We start from the raw sequence: 23,460 nt of genomic DNA, 5'->3' as shown, positions 1-23,460 counted from the left end.
GTAATGGACCATATCAATTGTGTTCCAGTGTAGTGTGTTGTTGGGTTATGTATTGATGACAGTAGTATAAATAGTGCAGATCATGTTGTAGTAATAATAATGTAATTTGTCCGGATTGTTTGACTATGATTTGCTAGTGTATCATTTTAATTCTCATTATCTTGCTTTCTTCATCCCCCTCAACATACCACTAATACCAGAAAAAGATAAAAACTATAATAATAATAATGATAGTACAAAATAAATAAATAAATAATAATAATAATAATAAAGAAATATATATATATATATATATATAAAGCAAGAGAGAGAGAAAATAATAATAATAATATTGAATAATGATAAATAATAGAGATAATATCAATATTGGAAGCAATTGTTACAGGAGGGTACAGTACTAATTATGATAATAATAGTAAAAAGAAAAAATACATTACAGAAAATACATAAATAATGAATAAAACAAGGAAACCAAAGAAAAACAGACAATCATCTGGATTGGGGAAAGAGAAAAGAAATAAATAAAATAAAAACAAATGCATGAAAAATGAGAGTGGCTGTGATGAGAATTTATGATGATGAATATGATATGAATATAAGGGGAGAGAGGAAATAAATCAATAAATAGGTCATAGGTCAAAGACAAGAATAATAATAATAATAGTAATAAAAAAAGATTAAATTTGATGGTAAGAGGAAAATAAATTCATAAATAGTTGTGATAGTTATACAGAAAGGAAAAAAAAGGTTGTGTGTCTTTGTGTGTGTGTGTATATGTGTATTTATGTGTGTGTATTTGTGTAAGTGGTTGTGTGTGTCTTTATGTGTGTGTGTGTGTGTGTATGTGTATTTATTTGTGTGTATTTGTGTAAGTGTGTGTGTGTCTTTATGTGTGTGTGTGTGTGTGTGTGTGTGTATGTATTTGTATGAGTCTATATTTGTGGTAGTGAATATCAGGGGTTTGAACTATGTTGTTCGGGAAGTAGTGAGGTGAGGATTGGCTCCTAAGTTGTCAGAAATTGGTGTGTTTTATTGTGGATGGATGCTGTAAGTTTTTCCATGGTGATGTGTTCGACAAAGAGGTCTATCCATACTGAGGTGTTTAGTTTTTTTCTGCTTTTCCAGTTGAGGAGGATTGCTTTCTTGGCGACATTGAGCCCAATGAGTATTGTGTTTTTTTGGTTGTTGGGAAGTGTGATTGAAAGAGTGTGTCCTAGGATGCATAGTGAAGGGGAGAGTGGAACCCGGCAGTTCAGTATTGAAGAGAGTTTAGTTGTGATTTGTTTCCAGAATTGCTGTATGGGTGGGCAGTGCCAGATTGCATGCATGTAGTCATCCAGGGTGTTAGGGGGGCACACTGAGCAGTTATTTGTATCAGAAAGTCCCATTTGATGTTTTTGTGTGAGTGTGATATGAGTTCTGTGGTTAATCTTATACTGAATTAGTTGGAGGTTAGGTTTATTTGTCATTGAGAAGGGATTGTTGCAGATTATGTTCCAGGTGTCATGGTCTATTGTTGTTGATAAATCTTTTTCCCATGTTGCTGTGGGGAGAGATATTGTATGGTCAATGTTTATGAGTTTGTATAGTTTAGATAGAGTTTTAGTATTGTGTCTGCTAGTGTTGAATTTTCAATGTAGTCTTGTTTGAGGTTGAACTTATGTGTTATGATAGATTGGATATTGGAAGTGAGATTTATTGTTTATATTGTACTTTTGAGTTATTTCTTTGAAGGGGGTGAAGGTTTTGTGTTGAATTATGTGTTGAAGCTGGGTGATGCCTTTGTCCTTCCAGGTGGTGAGATTCAGTGGTGTTTTGTTTTGAAGAAAGTCTGGGTTGTTCCATATTGGTGTGTTCTTACAGGGTGTGGGTGTTGTGTTCATTATTTTGTGGGCTTTCCACCATGCTGTTAGGGCTGTAGCAATGAGAGGATTATGACGTTTAATTGAAGTGCTGATAAATGCTAGGGTTGATATGGGTATGTTTTTGCATTGTTCCTGTTCTATGTCTAGCCATGGGTGGGATTGTTCGGTGGGGTGTATTCATTTTGTTATGATTTGTAACTGGTTTGCAAGGAAGTAGTTATAAAAGTTTGGTGCATCTAGTCCTCTGGTATTTTTTGGTGTTTGAAGTGGTGGTCAATTTTATTCTAGGTGTTTTGTTTTTCCAGTAAAATTTGGTTATTGTTGAGTTTAAGGAACTGAACCATGTGGGGGGGGGGGGGGTGGACATGCTGGGATCATAGAGAAAAGGTAATTTATTTTGGGAAGTATGGTCATTTTTGTGATTGCTATTCTTCCTATGAGTGATACCGGTAGATTCATCCATCTGGTCGTGTCGTCTTCTATATTTCTGATAAGTGGGTTGAAATTCAATGGTGTAAGTTCTGACAATTTGGGGGAGATATTGATGCCTAGGTATCTTATAGTTTCAGTGGTGGAGGGAATGGGTAGTGGTAGGGCTGCCGGGTTCCACCTCTTTACAGAGATTGGAAGCAGTGTCGATTTGGTCCAGTTTATTGAGTAATTTTTTTTGAGAAATTGAGAGATTTTGGAGTATTTTTTAAAAAGATTCATTGTTTCTTGTAGTGAGATTTGTGGATTTTGTAGGTACAGTATGATGTCATCAGCATATAAACTTATCTTGTGGGTTACGTTGGGTGATTGTATACCTTTAATGAGATTATTCTGGCGGACTGCTGCAGCAAGTGGTTCAATGTATAGTGCAAATAGAGAGGGCATCCTTGTCTTGTTCCTCTGTGCAGTGTGAAGCTTGATGACGTTAGACCGTTGACTGTGACTGTTGCTCTTGGTGAGTTGTATAGTGTTTTGACCCAGGTGATAAATGACTTTCCCAATCCAAATTTATGAAGTGTGGCAAGTAAAAATGTCCAGTTTACGCGGTCAAATGCTTTTTCAGCATCTGAAGAAGCTATTATTGTTTCTTCTGTGGTCTGTGTTGCTTGGTGAATTATGTTGAATAGTCTGCGTGTGTTATTGTTTGCGTGTCTACCTTTAATAAAACCTGTTTGATCAATGTGGATTATGGATGGAGTGACCATTTCGATTCTTGTGGATAGTGCTTCGCTAATTATTTTTATGTCTGTATTGATGAGGGATATTGGGGCGGTAACTGGAGGTGAGGGTAGGATCTTTATCTGGTTTCAATATTACTGAGATGTTGGCGGTGTTCATATGTGAAGGGATTTTTCCGGAATTTATTAGATCTTCTGTCATTCTGATGAATAGTGGTGAAATGGTTGACCAGAAATGTCTATAAAACTCAGCGGGGAAGCCATCAGGTCCTGGTGCTTTGTTAGGGGGAATTAACTTTAGTGCTGAATAGAATTCTTCTTTTGTGAGTGGTTTATCTAATGTGCTATCTCTGTTTTCTTTTTGTAAGATGAGTATGAAATGATTTTGCCTCGAATAACTGTTTTTGTGGTTTCCCAGATAAGTGATGGTGAGTTATTTTGAGTGTCGTTAATGCCCATGAAGGACATTCTGCCTTAAGTTCTTATGGTGCTTTTGTATTTGTTGTCAGTTTAAGTCTTTATGAGTTCGTCCCCACTCACAGCACAAAGTCCCTTAAATGTAATCCAGTAACGCACAGTTGTTGTCCCTGTTTCTGTTTGAATTATTTGAAAGCATTAAGTGAGGTCCAGAACACTTAACTAAAATGTAATTCTCTCTACATTTGTAAATCTACTTTTAGTTTCCAGACATAGCATCTCATTATTATTTTGAGGACAAACAATATGTGTGTCAGGTTTTTACATCATAAATCACTGAGTGAAATTCAAGCATTTCTGAAGACACTCTGCAGAGGAAGTCGGATGAATAGAAAGTTGCAAAAAAGAAACATCATCCCTGGGGATCCACATTTGGGTTTGCAGTAAAACTTTTTTTCTTTTTTTTTTTTTTTTGATTTATTTTTGGTTGTTTTTGTGCCTTCATAGGAGAGACAGTGGATAGAGCCAGAAATCAGGGAGCGAGAGAGAGTTGAGAATTACATGCAGGAAAGGAACCACAGGCTGGATTCAAACCAAAGATTCAACCTGCAGCCCTCAAAATGGATCACAAAGTTGGTTTAAGAAACTCTCATCTTACATTCATAATCATGTTGATGTAATGAAGGACGATTAACATCTTGTGTTGGTTTATTAACGAATGAGTGAAGTAATCTACGGATAATTGTCCATCCATTATCTATACCGGGGGGCGCGGGGGGGTTGGAGCCATTCCCAGCTGTCATTGGTCGAGAGGCGGGGTTACACCCTGGATTGCTCGCCAATCAATTACAGGGCACCTACGGGCAATTTAAAGTCACCAATCAACCTAACGAGCATGTGTTTGGACTGTGGGAGGAAGCCGGAGTACCCGGAGAGAACTCACACATGCAGGGAGAGAACATGCAAACTCAACACTGAGAGGATCCCGTCCGAAGGGGATTCAAAGCAGAAACCTCCTCGCTGTGAGGCAACAGTTTTTTTTTTTTTTTTAATCTTTTGTACTGAAGTGTACGGAAGTTTGACAAAAAGATTTCTAGCAATTGAAAATATGTCTCAATAGCATGTGAAGTATGGGTGAAGTTATGAGTCAGTGAAATGATTAAAAAATGTTCTCCCTCCTCAGCCGTCCTCAGCTGAAACACTTGTGAGTCAAAGTAAAGACTTTAGGCGACGCATTGTTGGACCTCTCTCACAAGGACACGAGGGGCTTAAACGCACACTCCAGCGTTTGAGCGTCGCTTTCCTTTTACGCTGTCAGCCTCGCAGTATGACAAAGGGTTGATATCGACGCAGAAGGACTCGAGATGAGTTCTTTTCATTTTAAGGACTACATTTCTACATAATCCATGATGCAACCTGAGCCTTCAATAAACACAGCATAGCGCAAGATCACATCAGCTTTGCATGAACTCTGCTGAAAACAATGGATCGGACAAATTCACCAAAGAGGTGACATACAGTGTGATGATGGGGGGAGGGGGGGGGGGGGGGGGGGGGGGGGGGGGGGTGTTTGGCAAATTTGAATGCATTTCATCAAAGTGCTGCTGCTTCTTCATGAGAGAGATAAAGTCAACAGATCACTAAAGTCATTACACGTCAGGACAGACTTATCGACCGTGTCATCCCTCAGGCTAAATATGCTGAAACTCCTTCATGCAGTAATGTGTGTGAGCTTTTTTTTCTTTTACTTCTACATGCTTTTATGATCCCCATTTTGTTTTCCCTCTCGGAAAGACAAGAAGCACTACAGATGGGAAAGAAAAAAAAAAAGGCTTTCTCCCCATTTACCACTCAAGGGCGTTTTGGAGCTGTCCTCAGTTTGAAGTGACTCTTATAAAAGACGACAACTTTGGAATGGGACATCGCTGAGGAAAATCAGAGCTGGCCTGAAACACTTCACGAGTGAAAGAAAAGTGATATTGTCCTTAAAATGACTTTTAAAGCTCGAGTTTTTCACAATGTTTTCAAGGTAGTTTCAGTTCAAGACCATTTTTCTGGCCTTCAACCTTATTTGCTCTCAGAACAGAGACGGCTTTGTGCCTGCTTTTGCTCCATACGGGCTGCATACGCCAAAGCCTGCCGATACATGATTGGTCAATACTACTTGGACTTCTAACATACGACAAACAGAAACCAGAACGCTTCCCATACTCAAATCTTTCCCCCATAGACTCTACAACCATTTAGAATCTGTACATAGAGATCAGCTTGTGTTAGAAAGGACGGCTGAAGACAAACAGGTCTTACCGTGACGAGAGAGCAGCTGTCAGGCCAGGGTTGGAAGACTCTGCCTTTTGGAAGTGAGCAACAGGGTTGACTAAGGTATAACTTTCTCATATTACACATACATTAAACACATGATGTTTCTGTTCTTGGGACTGCATTCAAGCAAAATAAAACAAATATGTAAAGACGTTCTTTTTTTGACAGGAAATTAAACAGCTTGAAACAACGGGGGAATTCTCACTAAACAGTTCATAATCAGCATTTTGTTCAGTGCAAAAGTCTGGCATGTAGTCAAACAGTCTTAGTGCGGTTGTGTTTTTCAAACGTCTCAGAGTGACGAGCCCTAGTTTCCAGGTGCATCAGCGCATTGTTGTGTAGTTTCACGTGCGGGATGAGGAGAGAAATAGGACGCAGCCCCCAATGTGAGAGTTTAATAATGCACTTCAACGTCAGCCCCCCTTTTCAGCACTCTTCGAGCTTCATAGCGGCACCCTCAAGACCGTGACATGTTTTCTTTTCCAGGCAGCGCAAGATGGCCTTCATCAGAGACATCAACTCTGAAGAATTTTTTTTTTTTTTGAAAAAGTTTGAAAAGCGATTGTATGCTCCCACTGATGTTCCTTACGAGGCCGCTTTCTCTTTGTCACCCACACAGGAAGTTAGGACTCACATTGTCCTGGATGACTAAATCTAACGATGGCTGACACACATTGTTTGTTGTTTGAGCACTGGATTTTATTTTTTTTTTGCAGCATGTGCAGGCCTACAAATCTGGCTTTGGGGTCCTTCTTTCACTAATCCTTCAGTCAAATACACGTGACTGAAACTTTATTAGACTCCTTACACAGTTTGACTTAATGTGTGACTTTCTCCATTACTTTAAAATTCGACATTCAGATTGAGGCCAAAAAACTGAGAGGGAGAGAAATAGAAGTGAGGCAAGGCCCCAAATCAGTTTGAAGAACATTAGAGTTATTGATATGGACGTTCTGCATTAATGTGGGGTCGGCTCAGTTCAGGTCTGGGACGTTCACTAATGGAGAGCCTCGTGCCTCCTCCAGCACCACACAGGCGTCTGAGTGTTCACCTCCCATTTTAGAATTACTGCTGCTGACACAACACTTCTACCCTTAAAGGAAGAATGCGAGACTTTTTGATCCAGTAGATGTCGCCCCTTGAGCACCAGCATGAAACCAGAACAAAACTGCTGTTTGGGGACACCTCCACTACGCTGAAGCCTCCGCTCTCCTCTGCTCCAGCGACACACCTCCGACCTCTCTCCCCTCACATTCACACGAAGAGTTAGGAATTAGAACGCACCATAATTGAGCCTCAATAAGCGCAAAGCGGCGGATCTTAACACACTTGTGCGACATCCAGACAAGCTGTGAGTAAACTATGTTCTTCTTTTCTTTAGTCCTTGACTAAAACAGCTTTATACACAAAGCCGTCCCGTCAACATGTAAACACAGCCACGACAACAACACAGCCAGCGAGACAAGCGCTTCTCACTCATTGTGGACAGTCATGATTCAGAGAGAAACTTACATAAGATATAATCGATTTCTCCTGTATTTATGTGTAAAATGTCGCACATTCTGCCTTTAAAGCACAGTATGTTCATACCGCCACCAGGGGGCTCTCAATGAAAACAATAACAGGACATGACGTCGAGGCCGGTGGGGAATCATGGGAGTGATTCTCTTTCGCTACTTCAACCTCAACCCTGATGAAAACGAACTCCGCGGTGACCGTAGTCAAAGATAACGACAAAGAGTGAAACTGACCTGAGCATCACATACAGGACAGTACGGCAGCTTTCACTAGACGTTCCAGAAGTTGGAAATATTTGAGGTAATGTAAATACTCAAAATAAATGTATATATATATAAAATAGTTTGAGTCCAATTTGAATTAATTTAGATATATTAGTGTAAAGATTCAACACATTGTGTCTTTAACTGAGTGTTGTGTTGTAATCTACAGGGAAATCAGGGCCTTCTGGGAAATCAGCAGTGCCTTGTGTGAAATAAGTTTCATAGTTAAAGTCACAAAAAAACTCGATTAGAACGTGTGTCACATCAAGATGTCCAGCTTACATTAATAAGGGATTGCTTGGCTCCTCGTGCTGAGACTTCAGCAGTCCTACAGAAATACAACACAGCACAGGTGTCTTTGAATAATGATCACCCATCTGGTATCAAACACAGCTAATGCAAACAGTCACTAGATCATGTTTATCATCCATCAGGTGTGACTTTACACTCATTCTCATTCATACACCTACAAAGAGGCTGTGCTTTAACACACACAAGAGATCGTAAACAGCCTCGTATTTTTACCTCAATGTCACTTTCCCCCGTCATCCTTCACAGGATTATCACTTTGATAAGATTACACATGCCACGAATCGCTGAGTTGATGGTGTTTACTTATGCTAGTTATGACTGCGCTCTGTTTTTATATTCATGATTTCAAAGACCTGTGAACAACAACAGGATGCACAACGCCTGCTGGACAACAGTTTATACAACTGGATAATGAAAGGTCATACAACAGGTTGATGCGACTTTCTGACTGAACATAAATCATTGCGTGTGAGAACCAGGACAAAAACAGGCTCAGAACAATGAAACGTTTGAAATACAACGTTCTATTGAAGTACGTGAAGACTAAGTATCAGAACTCATGTTGCCTTAACTTACTTACTGATGAGCGTTTCGATGCTAAGTAGCAACAGGACCGGACGAATCTGAAAGGTTGTGAAATAGTTCCTCTGACAGATACGACTCGACCTCATCGTGCTCAGACTGATTTTTAATCTGACCTGATTCAATCATGTCCATGTATGTAATATGGGTGAAGATGTGAGTCGAGGTATTATTGTTAATAACCAAGATGGCTACCGATGATGAGGAATATCTCTTGAGTGTTAAATATGTCGTATGGTAGTACACACCTGACCCTATGTCTACTCCATGATGTCAGACCAAACACCTGATCTGTGATGGATGATCGTTCCCTTTAAATCAAATATGAACTTTTGATGTTTCAGACTTTTCACAGGTGAAAACTGTGACTGCGTTCCTCAGACCTTCATTGATTTTCATTTGTTAATCGTCTATGCAGTCTATATAGCCTTGAACTATAAAGTTCTATTGAAGTGTAAGTTTGAAAACGTTTCTATCCTTTAAGCCCAACTAGGGTTAAGAGTTGGAAATGAGCAACAGCTACAAACACTGTGCAGATCATCAGTTTCACGCTGTGACGCAGACTCCTGTCCAGGCAGAACGGGAGAGCTGACGGCCGTTAATATTCTCAATAAGAGGTAATGTAGGATGTTTCAACATACAATATGTTAATATATACACTGCTGTAAGAAGGTGTTTTTATGTACATGTGGAATTGTTACATGTTTTTGCATGGTCACTATTTATCTACTTTTTAACTCTCTTAACTGCAGGACACAGTCCAGGACAAATTTCCATTTGGGGAGAATAAAGTATATCTTATCTTATAACTGTCTTAAACAGCTCTGTCCCTATTCAATAAAACATTTAATTTCCGCTTAGTTGCATCTTAAATGACACTGAGGAGTAGAAGCACAACATGAATAATTCTGAGGCTGAAATATTTTTGTTTCATCGTTTTAGTTTAAACCAATTTCTGTATTTTAACAAAAAGTTCTTTTTTTTTTTTGGTTAAATTTCATTTGAACTCTGAAAGAATTGTGTAGTAGTGGAGACATACTTGATGGTTTAAAGGCCCACAGAATAATAAACAGCACCATTACGTAGCAAAGAGCCTTGAGCTAAAATAAGAAAGGATTCAAACATTGACCAACAACAGCACAGAGGAAGACTGAGAGCAGAGAGAGAGAGAAAAACTTAACCATCTGGAAAGTTTTTAAAAAAAAAAAGCTTAGAGCTGAAAAGTTTGAATGTGTTCGATGGAACACTGCCAACATCGCACCGTTGAATTGTGTGCAAATACTCAGGCTTTCAGGCTACATAAAGACGATGCACCCAAGCACAAAGAGGATGGCCATGGCCACTGGGAAGATAATAGAGTCTAAGATGAGACCCGAAGATTAAGACCATCATGCACCGTGCTGTCAGGCCACATGAGAGTGATTTAGACACTCATTTAAAAGCTGCAGCCTCTTAAAGGTTGGGTCACACTCGTGTCAAAGATGGTTAAACCTGCATGTGTCATGCCATTAATGATACTAATGGTCACATTATGTTCTCACTCATGCAGGTGGAATCTCACCAAGAGATTCATTAAGTCTTTGTGAAGCTCTTCTTCTGGACTCTGTTTTTATGCAGGGAGGTATATAAAGAAAAGAGAGAAAAGAAGAGCCATACCTGCAGCCTTTTCCAGCAGAGATGGTGGATGAAAATTATTTTTTATTTTTGTTGGATTCTGATCAGTTTAAGAACAATTCGGCCCTACAGCTGTCTCTTTTTCGCTGCGTTCCTCTCAGGCTTTTGTCCTTCTAGTCCCTGAATCACACTATGCACATCCAGCTGCTGTGTGAGCTCTGCTGTATTCACGCCGAGGGCTCCGCCTGCACACGGCGATGAATCATTTACTGGATTGCCAAATGTCCATGTTCGTGGCGTGTGTGTTTATGGCAGGAGGCTTTTGATGTCCGAGACCCGAATTTGATAGAAATTCTGTCCAAGGAGTTGGACTTCAGCTGCCGGTGACAGGATTAAAACCAACCTGTCTTGATTTACTTGAGATAAATGTGCTGTAAGATTTAATAAGCCGACCGGAATAATAACCTCTGTATTCTATAATGCATTTATCCGCCGAGCATTTGTACGTTTGAGCGTTGACAATGTGATATAGATACCCCTGAGATACGGTTTATCAGCAGCCATTACACGCAGCTACAGCAGGGAATAATTATATATTGTTTTTCCATTCTCCGGGGCCCCTCCTTTAAATAAATCTCATAATAATTACAGCATCCATAGCAATTTACATGAGGACTCCTGTGAAGCAAAGCAACAAATCCCCGAGCACGAGCCTACATATGGAAGGCATTGGCCGCGTTGTTAATGGATGCATGAAAGTAGGAGTGAAAACCCCCGAGGCCGTGCTGCATTCACTGCTCGGCGGCTCTTTAATTACTTGGAAGGCTGAAAGTTAGCAGACGGACTGGGCGAGACAAATGAGTCCCTAAATCATGACCTACAAAGCTCTGCTGATCAGCGCGAGAGATATGCAGGAGAGGCATGTTGGCGGTGAGGCCGATAAAACAGACCCAGAATGTCTGAGATTAGATTTCATGTCAAATCATTTCACATGGACGATAGTTTTATTTCTATTTTTATGTGATGGGGCTTTTTATCTGTGGATTTTACCCACACAGGATTTCATTTTGATTTTCATAAATCCTCTCAGAACTTGGCCCGGATCATTTACAAACAAGTCTTTAATCATAGACCTTCATGTGTCAAGCAGCTACATTACAGAATGAGCCTCGGGGTATTTTTGAGTTGACAGTAAAACATGGTTTTGATATATGATCAGTTGCAGTTTTCAGCCTGTGTGCAATGTCACGTTCCTTTACTCTCACCTTGATCTCACGACCAAGCCGAGGTTATAATCATCAAACGTTTGAGTTATCTGAAACTAAAATAAAAACAAGGCTTTACCACAAAAAGAAAAGATAACTCACTGAAACTGTATATTTACAAAACCAAGAGAAAATGTCTTTAGTTTTTTAGTCTTTGACACCACAGTGACACATAACCTATCCTTACTCTTTGTCTCAGGCAAACCAGTTTCACTCTGGATGAGCTTGCTGACTGTAGAAGTGAATACTTTCTCCCCTTCACTGAAATTATTTTTACAGAAGTTGCTTGATATCTTTCTCTGAACATTTACAATAGAGACAAAAAAAAACTAAAACCAGCGTTCAAAACGAATGTTAACTCAAATGAAATTGAAAAAGAAAAATCAAAATGAAATAAAAAAGAAAAACCGACGATCAGACGTGTTTGATTTCTTTGATGATGTTCTAAACCTCTCTGAAAAACACCTCAATGTGTGTCTATATGAAAAAGGTTCTCTCTGCAGGAAGTCTAATAAACAAGTGACATAACTAGAATAAACTAAAAAAGAAATATGTGTTTTTATAACCCCATACAATGGGTTAAACAGAAGTCTAAATGTTTTTATTGGCTGATGGTTTTAATTGTGCATTATTTGAGGGGGTGCTGCAGCCCCCGTACTTCCTGCTTCCCTGGTATAGTCCCGCCTCATTTTGAATCAGTGGAGGAAGCAGAAGAGGCAGAATCTGAAAATGATTCATTTCATCTGTTTTGAGTGACAAAATGCTTTGCTATCCTCATCATTGTTACAGTTGGACCTCAGGTGTAACGTTAGCTGAAATGCTCATTTTTATTCTCAGGGCTGCAAATGTTCATGACAGATCTGTACTGTAGCATTTGCCCAAGGCTATATCAGTATTTTCAATCCAAACTCCACCCACTGATTCCCTACACTCCTCTGCAAAAACAGATCAATAAACAAAATCCTGCTACAGAAAGAAAAATAAAAACTGCCAAAAGAAGAGGACTCAGCAGCCACGACTGTAAATAGTCACTTAAGGGATGGATGTTTACCATGCATTGGGGAAATGCTAATGCTAATGCTAGCATGAAATTTTTTTTTTAACTATTCTTATGACTGGTTTGTTTAATTTCAGCTTGGCCATGTTAAATGTAGATTCAGTATGGATAGGGTTAGTTAATGACATTTAGCTTGCTGACGTGGTTTCGGGTTTCAAATGAAAAAATACAGAGAGGAGTATTTTTAGTTGTAAGATTCAGGAGCCTAAACATTTGATGAGCTTGAAAAAAGTCTTGACTCCTATCTCTAAAAATGAATTTAAAATGTTTGTAAAAGCTTGACGACAGCAAGCTTATTAAAAGACAGTTTTTTAAGACTCACAGACCAACAATTCTTACAGGAATAAATCCAACAGAAAATGTTCTTTGATGTTCAAATTCATTCATTTCTTCATGACTCACTGTGAAGTGACGGAGCTTCAGATGTGACTGACAGGTTTGACTCGGCTAATTACACACAGCAGAGTTAATTTCCTGCTTCATTAATGCTTATCTACAGTACATGTACTTTTAAAGCTACAAGAGTGGCATGCCAATGTTAATGTAACCTGCAGTCATGTGGCAGTTCCCAAGCTGAGAAGTTGTTTGACAGAGCTTTATGTCATCATGTGGAAAAAAGAAGGACGACGAAAAAACAAGACAACCGGGGTTCAACTGAACACCATGTGATACCAAAAATTCAATACAATGCATGAATCAACAAATAGGATAGGATAGTACTTTATTGATCCCCAGAGGGGAAATTCGGGCGTTACAGCAGCACAGACAAGACAGCTCAAAAATACACATTAAACAGAATAGATAATAAAAATAAAAATAAAAATAAAAATAAAAATAAAAATAAAAATAAAAATAAAAATAAAAACTGGTTGTATATACAGTACAAAATGAATGATGAAGTTAACTGGGGGGAATTGAGAATTGAGATAGTATTTGCAGAGAATGACAAGATAAAGTGACAAGTGATTAAAGTGACTTGGTATGATAAATAGCAGCAAGTAATGTAAACAGCAGAGAAGAGAGGCAGTGTTGTACCACAGTAATGCAGAGAGTCGGAGCTGCTGCAACAGGCTGCCGACTCTCAGCGCCCGTTGAGAAAAATATCTTCTTGCCAATAACTCAAAAAGTTCTTTTTTTGGCATTTTACGTAATAGCACGTTGAGCTTGTGTGATCATTACGTTAACTGAGGTTCCTCAGATTATTCCAACACTACATGAATGCAGGGTTACAGCCAAGCAGCGACCTCCGGTCTTGAAAAATGAAGCCAATGCTGAAGTGCAAAATCCTGCAGTTTGTCGAGTGTCCACTTGAGGCTGACTCAAAAAATGTTTTAAACAGTTTCGTTTAGATTTCATGAACGATACATGTTATAGTAAGGCGCGTAGCTGATATGATTGACAAGTGGGCGCGATGTAACAGTTCGTCAAGAGGCATAAAACCCGCCTCAGCCCCAGCTCTCAGCCTGTGGTTAGGTTGACTGAAAGTTAGGTTGAGACAGGATTTCCAACATGGCGGCTGCTGCTGATGAGCCCCAGGAACTCCCTGCCATAACAGATAGCTGACGTCACTCAGGCTTCCTCCATTAATATGGATATGGGTCTATTGGTATCATCATTATGTGAGTTTGAAATAATGATGTCATTATATTAGTTAATATTCACCAACATAATGACCTGGATAGATTTAAATTAAAGGCAAACCACAAAAAAGGATCTGCTAAAGATGAACCTCAATTATCAGAGAAACAAGAAATTCTGAATATATTCCCTACAAATCTGTTACATCACACCTCAATGACATACTGCAGTTAGATGAGTTTGTTTGCTTTACAGATTAGACCACATAATTCATATGAAACACACCTGAGTCCACATCTGAGTGTTTTGAGAATCAGTCTGAGATGCTGTTGTAAAACACTCCCTGAGATGCACACAAAACAACCAAACGACGGCAACAAGTCTGCACCCTGAAGGCACCACAAGCAAAACAGAAATTATGGAACCAAAAATAAGGAAAGAGTTGACAATAGGGTGTTCTTCCTCAGGCAGGGTGCATAAGAACATACACATAGGGAAATCAATAGACTTCCTGAACACACTGTTTGCATAGACTACAGTTAGTTACAGCATCAACTTTAACAGGGCAATCAGGATATTCCTCACTGTAGCTCTGTGAACAAACAAAATCTATTCAGTGCAAAACAAATAGCCTGTAGGATTTTGTTTATATAGAGTTTTGTTCAGAAAGCAAATACTGAGTGCAAGCTCTTTTTTAAGGATGGAAAATATTTCATTCCATCCTTCAAAAAGCTCCCAGAGAGCGGCTCCAGTTAACTACAAACTATTCCATCACAATCAGCCCCATACAAACAGACGGGGGCCGTGAATAGAGGGGAAAACTGCAGCGATTGTATTACACTCTGAGTGCTGAGACATGATGGAAATCCCACGCTGAAGTGTTCAACAATCAAATTCATCCTGTTGCTCGAGAACAGTAACTTCAGTAATGGAGAATCAGTTTGATGCATGATGCCGCACACTCAGTCGTATCGACATCTTTGCCAGATTTCTTTAATTTTCGGAGGATTTTCAGGAGGAAGATTTCAGCTCCTTTCTTTGATTGCCCACTTCTTCGTTGCTGGAATGAATGGCCTTCATCAGGCTGATCAATGCTGCTGTTAATGACGACATAGTTAAGGTGTCGTCAGGTGATTGTTCTTCTTTCTGAGTCAATAAATTGGATGAGCGTTTGATCTCGTTGCAAGCTAATTCTCCTGAAACAGAGGGCTTGCCTCTCTGCTGATTGCCTCCCCTGTCTCATCACAGGGGAATTAAGAGACGTTCAACTCCTCTGGATGATTAATTAAAGAGATTGACATGTCAATCATCAGTAAACTCGAACGTCAGGCTTTCAGTTTTTCTTGGTTTTTCTGCTTTCAGAGCTCAAATCAAAGCTTTTCACAGTTCGGAGGTAAGAACATCCCTCGTTTACGAGCTTTGTTGGTGTTCAGCGAGGGGATTTTCTATCGGAGAGCAGCTGTGCACCTGCCTCAGCTGTCGATGTTATCGCTGAAACTCCTTACTCCACCACAGGCAGATTCCTGCAAAGGTCGACTAAAGGAGGACTGCTTAGTGCAAAAAAAGAGAGATCTGATGCTCTGAGATGAGGAGCGTTTATCCATGATGTCACTGTTTCTCAAGAAAGCCTGTGTATTTCTTTACCTCATGCGTAATATAATGCCCACACACACCCACACCCACACCCACAGCCACACACACACACACACACACACACACACACACACACTCTCTCGGTCAGTGTCAGTTGTAAATAATTGAGCAGCAGGAACAAGAACAAGTCAAGGTCTGTGTGTGGATGAATTGATTGAATAAAGGCCTGGGTGTAAAGAATTCGGTTCCCAACTTTATTATTATGCATTAAAGTGAACTATGACTTTTTTTTTATGTAAAAATAACAGCCAAGACTGTAAGGGACAAAAAAAAAATCTTACTCAGCAGAACAGTTTGATTGAACAGGAGATGGAAAAGTTTCAAGGTGGAAGCTTTGCTAAATGTTTATAAAATATACTCAAAATGAATCTGGAATATTTCTTTACTTCCTGCGTCTGTGTACTTGTAGCAAACCTTTAGTTTGACTATTTAAAGGCTATACTTCAAATTTTTGTTTTTGACATCCAATCATTTTCCACTTCCTCTCCTCAAACTTTTCTTGAGTGCTCGAAACACAAAACCTGATTTGTTCTTAGTCAGAAGTCTTTAACAACGAGACAGGATGATTCTTTTTTTTTTTTTTTTAAATGTAGTTTTCCTTGAACAGATGGGTATTGTAGACTTAATGAAACACTTTTTTAAAAAGAGAAAACGGGTGTTTTTTGGGTTACTACTTTCTTTGATGGGTTTACATACACATGGTGTGAAATCTCACACCAGCAGGATGGTGTTTCTCACACAGCCTGTAACTGCATGCTCTATGATGCTATGTCTGCCTCTCTTTATTGATTCCTTTTTTTTTTTTTTATCTCTTTGGTATTTTTCTTACATTCTTCTCACTAATAAAAAAAACTATCTAAAAATGAAAAGGAGTTTTCCTGTAGAAATTGAATTCAAAGGGCTATATTATTTCATTTCATTGTCCATTCCCTCCATGGTGGATTATAAATGCAGTGCAATGACATAACATCACATTAAGATATTTCCACAAAGCTTCAGTGAAATTCAATAGCAGGAAACATTTCCCTCAGACGTCAACAACATAAGTGGTAAACACGGAGCTATTAGTGTTATTCGTTTAAAATAAAATAAAACGGAAGGCTATCTCTCTTTATTTCCCATTTCACACTAAATGGAGGACAATCACAGGGAGAGAAAAAAATCCATTAGAGGAGAGGCAAAGATTTGAAAGTCTCTCTGCTAAAAGGAGGATGCTCGATAGACTATTATATCATTTCAATAATGCAACTACGCTGTATTGTTGCATTCCAGCACACACTGCAGTCTGAGGTGCTTCACACAGAGAGGAAACCAAGGACTGTGGTGGGATTATAGAGCATATGTGATTAGGTCTGTGATTGGTTCGCTGGCCACCTGCGGCCTCCCTGCATTGTCAGAGTCATGTGACAGAGCTATATACTCCATTAGCAGGGGGAAAGTTAAGATACACAGCACAAGGAGCAGCAGCACCATCTGGGAGGCTAATCGGGAGGTGAAGGTCACTGTGGTTAGTGTGCTCCCTGAAGATCAAGGGCAAAGGAAAAGTGAGATGGGTGTTATCTATAGTCTCTTATTTTACCTGCAGGGAATGTAAATAGTATACAAGCAGGTTTGTTAGATTGTGATATATTCGAAGAACAAGTTGGGATCTTACATAGTAATACAAGAAATATAATCACACAATTATTGTTTTGATGTACAGGTACCAGTTTTATATTTGCAAAACAGAAGCAGCAAAACCATATTTTAAAGAAGGTAGTCTAAATGGAGCCATTTTCTCAATCAGTCAATCTATCAGGTCAAGTTCAATAACTTCAGTTTTGTCAAAGGAAAGTACTAGGCAATGTCTCGTCATCCCAGTCTTAATGTCAATAAAACATTTTAAGTTCAGTTAACTCAATGGTTTCATTTGGTTTCATTGATTGATATAACTGACTATACCTGATTGTATTCCCTAGAGGGATTATATAAAAAGGTAAACAGAATCGGTCCGAGCAGTGAACCTTGTGGAACACCACAACTAACTTTAGGTTACATATCGGACTAATTAATAACATGTATGAATTGAGATTAATTCAAATTAATATTTAAGTTTATAGTTGGCCCTGTAAGCTGTTCAATGTTATTAACTTTAACTACAACACAGAGTCCCACCCTCTTCAGAAGTTATAGAATTACTGCTTAAGTCTGATGTTTAAATTAGGACGGCTGAATTATACATAATCTGATGCATTTTTTTTTTTTGCCTCTCTGAAACCAATTCTGATATCGTGACTTAAGTATTTGCTACTATTGGGTACTAGAGTGATAAAGAAAATATACAGATAAGTGGTGGACTACCACTCTGTTAGCAGGACAATTGTAATGTTTGCCATCTTCCATTGTTATTTACCTGAAATCAGTTCTTATTTGCAGCTCTAAAGCAGTAGTTGATATTGGCAACCATTATAGATGATACTGCTGCGTTCAGAAAGAGGAAACAAGTTGATTTTTGGGGAGCTCAATGAATTATGGATAAGTGCATGACTGATATATGTGCTGATACTAAATTCCTCCATATGGTATTGTTGTCAGAAAATCTCTGGGTTGAGTATTTGGATGGGGGGGGCGACTATTGTCAGTGTGACCCTGCTTCCATCATAGAGAACGTTAATAAAGTACTTAGGAGTGTGCTTTGGCAAAGAGCTGGACTGCGCTAAAAACACATAAATTCTGTACAAGAAGGCTTTTCAGGACGTTCTTCAAAATGTGATGAACAACCCCTATGATGTTTTTTTTTACATTTATGGGGGCCAGTGGAGGGAAGTTAACGCCAAAGGTTTACAGAACAATCTGTAGAGCCAGTGACCTTTTGGAGTTTAGGTTGGACTCTGGCAGCCGTCTCACAGGGGAGGGTGCCGTCAAAGCTACATCTCATTTTGGACAGTGTCTCCCACCAGCTCCATAACGTGCCCTTTCAAGCACAGGAGTCTATTCAGCATTAGACTTATTACACTGAGATACACCACAGAGATCCACAGGGAGTCATTTCTGCCTGTGGCCGTCAGACATTTGAAGTACTCCCTCAGAATCTCAGACGATGTTGAGCCAATAGTGTGTAAGTCATTATTTCACCTGTCAGCAGCAACAAGCCACTATGTTTTTAGTTTTATAGTTAAAACTGTACTCTGCTGACTATAATTTTGTATGCAATATTCAAACTGTGCAGTACTCTGATGCTACTGTAATACTTATATTTCTCATTTATATTGGAATATCTCTTTAATAATGTTTTTGCTTTGTCTGAATTTTCTCATTAAAGCGTGGGAAATTTAGCTTACTTTACATAAAACTGATAAATGTCTTGGACTCTATTATGTGATGTGTTGGTTTATGTACTGGATCTTATGTAAACTGGTTGGAAGTGATGAACTAGGATGAAGTAGATGTATTTGTTTGATTTTATTGAGCTGGGCTGTGTTGGTATTGGTTGTATCTTACCTCTCGGGAGTGTTATTATTTGGGGGTGGGTTCATTTCAAAGGTGCTGTTGTGATGTTGGCTGAAACACATACTGGAGTATTTGACTGACTCTCAGCCAATGTGTCAGAATGATTGCATGTGTGATGGGTTTTGTAAATTACCAGACACGGAAAGAAAATGCATTCATTCATTCATACACTATTTTCAAGGTCCAGTTTTCAACTTAATGAATTGTAGAATGATGACATTAATCTAAATGTATCTTTTCTATTCCCTCTTTTGTATAGCTTTTATATAAAACAGTATAGTGCGTATGTTTCTTTACTGTCCATTTCTTATTTTCTACTCTTAAAATGTAGCTATGCTTATTACTTTCTCTAAAACAAATATGCAACTATAACATGAACCAATTCCTCCCAATGTATCTATGAAAACTGTCAGACTTTTAATTACTTATGAAAAATCTCTGGAGTTATTTATGATTCTTTATGATGAAGGTTGAATGATTCTTAAAGTTCATGTAAGGGTTAGTAAAGAAAACACTTGAAGTTTCCATTTGATTTAATAAGCATGAAAATGATGATGATAACAGTTGCTTTCTTACGTGAAGCATCAATGCATACACACAAATACAGGCCAACAAATGTTTACACTAAATACTGGCAATGACTTGAATTGTACATTCTAGCTAAATACGCCTATCACTTATAACTTTATAAGCCATGTTACAGAGGTGACATTAAAAAGTGGGATGCACCCCATAATATCCAGCTTTACTAGCTTCAAGCTATACCCAACATTAGTTTGCTACTAAAAACATAATAGTAAAGGCTTGTGACTGGAGACTTTTTAAAATCCTCATTTTTACCATATACGTACTACAGGTTACCTAGCTAAGTTAGCCAAATGAAGTTTGGAGCTGGAAACTATTAATCAGCAATTAGTGCTAGCTTAAAGTTAGCCTCAGCAGCCATTTAACTGATATCTTACAAAATGAAACAAGAGCATTATTTAGCTTTGTCCTACTTAATAGATGCAGAAACAGCAAATATAGAAAATACAAGCCCAAACGGACTAAGAGGTGTTATTACTTTTCAAAGTTCAATCATGTTTGGTTTGTAAACTTAGCTGTTCATCTCGTACTGTACAGAGTACTAGAATCAGAAATGTGATAAATGCACCAAGGTTGATTCTTTACTTCTCTGTCTTATTAAAGAAGATGTTTGACGATGGAGAATTAAAAGATCTCAAAGTCATGGCTTTGCCTGTGCTGCTGAAGAAGAGAGCGACAGCTGGAGGCGATGCTAATGACCACGTCTGACAGGACTCCCGGGATCTGCCCATGCCACCCGCACGCTGATTTTAAAAATCTGGTTAATAAGAAGCCCGGGAACACTCATTTGCATTATGATGCAAATGTTCTTTTCTTACAACAGCATTGTGTAATTATTTTGCTTTTTCTTTTCCTATCTTTCACGCTTTTCACATGAATCTGACAGCCGATGTTCTCCTCTAAGCCCCTCTGAAGGACTAATTTGATTTGATAGGCCGCCGAGCGCGAAGGCATGCTGTGTGCACGCGAAGGAGCCCTCCGTCTCACTGTAATGAATTAAGCTGTACATTATACACAGGGGCCCAGACACTGCTTTAGCCTCAGATGTGCACTCGCACTGGATCTCCAGTCAGCCATGTCTAATTACAACAGACTTGTGCTTGTCTTCATTCTCAGTCCAGGCAGGTGTTAAGTCCACTGAGCCAAGTGCAGGTCCACTCAATACCCAAACTGCTCTATCTGTCTTATTTTGAAGTTTTCAGAGACATCTTCAGACGCTGGCTCTTCACACAATCCGACCTGGACGTACTGGAGTAAATACTAATTACAATTCAGGACGGAACAATTAAAAATATAAAAATCCATGCTTGTATTCCCAGACATACAGCTGTATGGGGCGCCGGTCGCCTAGTGGTTAATGTGGCCACCCCATGTACAAAGGCTGTAGTCCTCCAAGCAGGCAGCAAGGGTTCAAATCTAACCAGTGGCTCCTTCCCATATGTCATTCCTCTCTCTCTCTCTCTCGCTGATTTCTGACTCTATCCGCTGTGCTATCTCTAAATAAAGGCATAAAAACCCCAAAAATAAAACTTGCTGTATAGGTCATCATGCTGCACCTTATTGCAACACACATTATGTTTCATGTAAGGCAGTGACCTCTAGTGGCCATGGCAAAACTGACAGGAGCAAAGGAGGAAGTCAGGAGACTTAATGTAAAGAGCAGGAATAAGGAGGGTAGATCAAGACTAATGAGATGTTCATGTTCATTTTAAGGGAACACTTGAATGACTTTAACTTAAATGCAAGAGTTGACTTGCATTAAGAACTGAATTTTCTGAAGTTATTTTAGAACTTGTGCAAATATTTGGACCTGATCTAATATCATATTAAAATCTACCCAAATAAAACTGCTTTGTCGAATGTGTTACTGTGGAGAACTGACGCTGCACCTGTCAGCTGTACATCGGTAACATCACGTCCCTCACAGTGGGACTGTTTACTTGTCGGCTGAAGCCGTGGTGTAAATAGGGTGCGAGGATGCTTGACCAACAACAGAGTCCAGCGCAACGAGACTTTTTGCTTCAACATCGATGCAACGTGTAATTGGGCGTATTCTCGGTATAAAATCACATGCAGAGAGAAAGAACATGCTGACGAGCAGAAACATTAGCTGGCACTGTTTTTTACATTCTACCTTTTGTCAATCACTTTTCTGATCCCCTGTGAAGCACTAGTAACTATAATATAAATAAATAAAGTTTAATTGACAGATTGATAAACATCACTATGATGTTTTTATGCCAACAGAACCTGTAAATTCCAGAAAGAGCCACATTTCAGCTGTGCTCACTTCCTGTGTTACCTTTAAAGAAACTCATCTGTCATCAACTGGAGATGTTCTAAACACTTGCTGGGTTCAAAGAAATACCCTCTAAATCCAGGTTAGTGTTATAGTCTGGCACCAGTAAGCAGACTTTCACAACCAGCATCAGTAGATCTAGAGTCAATCTCAGGACCAAAAATAGCTAAACATCCCGGAGGAACAATCCCAGCACAGGATGGCCTGATGAAGTCTCTTTAATGGTCTGTATAGTCACACAAAGAGCCATTACTAGGACTCAATCGATGCAATGACGTACATTATTGTGAGCCTCCCTCCTCTCAAATATCTCGCTCGTTCTGCAGAGCCTCGCCCAGCTCTCCTGATACATGAGGCTTTCACCACGTTTTCCTCCTGTGAATGATCTAGCAATGAGCTGCACATTGATTCGTTTCTGCAGCATTTAGGCTTTGTAGGCTCTTAATGTACTGAGCGGGAGGAAATAACCACCAGCAGAGACAGATTCTGTGCCGTGCCGTGCATACTAACTGTGTCCATATAGGGTGATGTCAACATGCTGGATTACTCTGTACTACACTACTCAAGGGTGAGGGGCGGGGGGCGGGGGGTTCACATAAAGAAGATGGCTGTACTATTTCATGGGCAGATTATACATTTACTTGATTTATTAAAATAATTATTTTGAAAATAATTTACTCTATTTGAATTGTCTATGCCTCTTTACACTATGGGGACATTTTCTTCCTCTGGAGCATTTTTGGGCAAAACGTATTTTATATCCTAGCAAAATAAAATATTTACAATTTGTATAAATGGTAAATGGATTTTTTATTAAACACTGTTAACAACAGTTATCTTTAACAAGTAGCTAGTAATTGTTATTGATCTATTGAATGTATTATTCATCAAAGTTATCAGAAGAAACAACGAGTGAGATGTGTAGAATAAAAGAGATGTGACTCACTTAAGTACAATACCGCCATCTAGTGACTACAGAGTGATATCACAAGCATGAAATCTGTTTTCCACGATGCAGTGTTGTCCTTTATGTCATGTGGATGGACTTCTGGACGGGGTTGCAAACTTGATTTTAGGATTTTCCTTTTTTTAACAAATGTCAAACGTAGCTCAACAAGAGAAAGACTAAGGTTAATGTGTAGGGGGGGAAAAAAACACATTTCATTAGTCTTCATGATTTACAGATAGGTAGGTAGAGGTGTTATACTGTTCACAGAAGATGCTTTTGGTGTAGCCTCCAGTTTAAAAATAAAGACAAATAATTCATATTTTTAAGATTTAATTCAATCCATTGTTGGCTGAGGCTCGTGTTATATTTTTAGACCTAATAAAATAACTACCATTTTCCAATAATGTACTAATTGATCTACCAACTGAGCTTTGCTTCCCCCTGCTGGACAATTGTGGTAATACACTTAAATGCTGTTTGCACAATTACAAATTGTTTTTAATGAACGTAATTTGTCTTTAGG

General features: G+C 39.0%; 1 long non-coding RNA gene across 1 annotated transcript; it reads left to right on the top strand.

The window, feature by feature from the left end:
- Nucleotides 1-1,960: 1,960 nt before the first annotated feature.
- LOC132958681 (uncharacterized) lies at nucleotides 1,961-3,356 on the top strand. Its single transcript, XR_009666811.1, has 3 exons — nucleotides 1,961-2,134; nucleotides 2,192-2,363; nucleotides 2,772-3,356. It is a non-coding gene; the product is annotated as an uncharacterized LOC132958681 (long non-coding RNA).
- Nucleotides 3,357-23,460: the final 20,104 nt, after the last annotated feature.

This window comes from Labrus mixtus, chromosome 23 (genome assembly GCF_963584025.1).
Source record: "Labrus mixtus chromosome 23, fLabMix1.1, whole genome shotgun sequence".
Classification (NCBI taxonomy): domain Eukaryota; kingdom Metazoa; phylum Chordata; class Actinopteri; order Labriformes; family Labridae; genus Labrus; species Labrus mixtus.
The sequence above is the reverse complement of the archived record's forward strand: the minus strand, read 5'-3'. Positions and strand labels throughout refer to the sequence as shown.